The following is a 2500-nucleotide window of genomic DNA, read 5'->3' as shown; positions in this document are numbered from 1 at the left end:
GATATACTCTATGCCTATTACGGGAACAGAGATATTTGTATTTTTATCTCGGATTGAGGGGAGAGACATCAGGAAGTGAAAGTAAATAAGTAGGCAAAGCACCCAGCCTTGCAACGGGCCACAGTGCAGCGTCACCTGCAGCGATTTTCTCGGATTGAAGGCACACCGTAACCGCTCAAGGATGGGCAAGGCCAATATTCGCCAAGGGCTTGTTGGTCAGCGGGGAACATCTATATTGAAACATCTGTGAAATATCGGGCATTGGCAAAAAAAAAAAAGAAAGAAAGAAAAAAAAAACTGGCAAAAAAGGAAAAAAAAAAAATGTAAATGTAAACGCGAAACAAAACAGTTGATTAAAAGGAAAGATGGCATTCTTGAAAGCAGGCGCTGTTATCAGGTGAACGTGCTTTCAGTCGTTACCAAGGCTGTGGCCAACCCACAGCCAGCCTAGAAAAATAAAGGCGTGTTGCTATTTTTATGGATCGATTTGTTGTTGCTGTTTGTTGTTTTTTGTTTTCCTGTTGTTGCTATTGATTATCAGTATCATTAATATGATAATGATTATGATAACGATGATGATGATGATTATGATAACGATGATGATGATGATTATGATAACGATGATGATGATGATTATGATAACGATGATGATGATGATTATGATAACGATGATGATGATGATTATGATAACGATGATGATGATGATTATGATAACGATGATGATGATTATGATAACGATGATGATGATTATGATTATTATCATCATTGATATCTGTATATGATTATAATTATGATAACGATTATTGTTATTATTATTATTATCATTATTATTATTATTATTATTATTATTATTATTATTATTATTATTATGATTATGATCATTATTATTATCATTATTATTACCATTATCAGTAGTAGTTGTAGTATTAGTAGTATCAGAAGTAGTATCAGAAGTATTAGTATTATCATTAGCATTATTGCTGTTTTCGTTCATATTGTTTTTATCATTATCATTATTATTATCTTTCTATTATTACTATTCTCAACATTATTATTATTATTACTATCATCATTATCATTATTATTATCACTATCATTATCATTTCTTTATCACTGTCATTAATATTATTTTTATCACTATTATTGTTATCATTATCATTATCATTATTGTTGTTGTACCGTTGTTATCATTACTATTATCATCATATTTTTTATCATTATTATTAGCATTAATATTCTCAACATTATTACTATCACTATTATTCATATTCATACCATTATCATTATCATTGTTGTTAATAATTAATAATTAATGCTATCATTATCTTTACTATTATTACTTTGTTGTTGCTGTTATTACTACCACCATAATTATTATGCTCATTATTAATGATATCATTATTATCATTAACATTAGTACTATCATTATTATTGTTATTATTATCAAACTTATTGTTATTACTGTTCATGTTACTGTTGTTCTTCTTGCCGTTTTTCTTATTACTGTTATCGTTAACTTTATAATATAATTATTGTCATTATTATCATTATGCATTTCCATTATTATCTTTCTGAATTTCCATTATCAGCATTGCTTTCACAATACCCTTAAACATATAATACGATCGCAAAAGCAACATTGATGCCTCATGATTAGTGCAGAAACCTTGAGAGCAAATTTGATAGAAAACACGGTTCGCGGTGAAATATACCCATAACTTCGTCAATGCCCAGGGGGAGCGCGTGTGGTCTGGGTTCTCCCCTTCCTGTGGGGACTGATTTACGGCCGCTGGTGGTTCGGGTCATGCCGTAATCCCCTCGGCATGTTGGAGTGGCTTGCGAACTGTAAGTTAAGAACATTGGTGCAATTATTTATTAAGTGAGAAGTTAACATACAAGCATAGAGACCCACATACACACATCTACATATGCATATCGAATCATTCACACATAAACAACCACTCACACTTACACACGCATACAAACAAACTTACGTGCACTAGTGCAAACACATGGCCCGAGGGCCGCATGCGGGCCGCCACACTTCCTGTGCGGCCCGCGGCACATTTTCTATTTCAGTCTTGCAGTCGGCCGTTTTACATTATCAACTTAGCCTGCCCTTCGCCTTTTAAGTTTATAACTTACACCCTTACAGATTTTTTTTTTCATAATTAATATCATCACTCATACTGCCTTAACAGGATGTGGTTTTGACCCACTCTGATTATCTGGCCCGCGTACCCCCGGGGTAAACGAGTGTGGCAGCCCTGCACTACCGCCAGGGGAAATAGAACAAGAGTATCAGCGATGCAAAATGATATTCTTGTGATGATATAGTTGACAAAGAAATATATAAAGATATACTATCAGCAGTAGTAGTGGGGATGTTTATAATACTGATGAGGATAACAAAGATAGTTACAATAGTAATGATAGTGATAACAGGAATAGTGATGATAATTATGATAGCGATAACTAGAATAATTATAATAATGACAAA

The sequence above is a fragment of the Penaeus vannamei genome, chromosome 14 (genome assembly GCF_042767895.1).
Source record: "Penaeus vannamei isolate JL-2024 chromosome 14, ASM4276789v1, whole genome shotgun sequence".
NCBI lineage: Eukaryota > Metazoa > Arthropoda > Malacostraca > Decapoda > Penaeidae > Penaeus > Penaeus vannamei.
Note: the sequence above shows the minus strand (reverse complement) of the source record.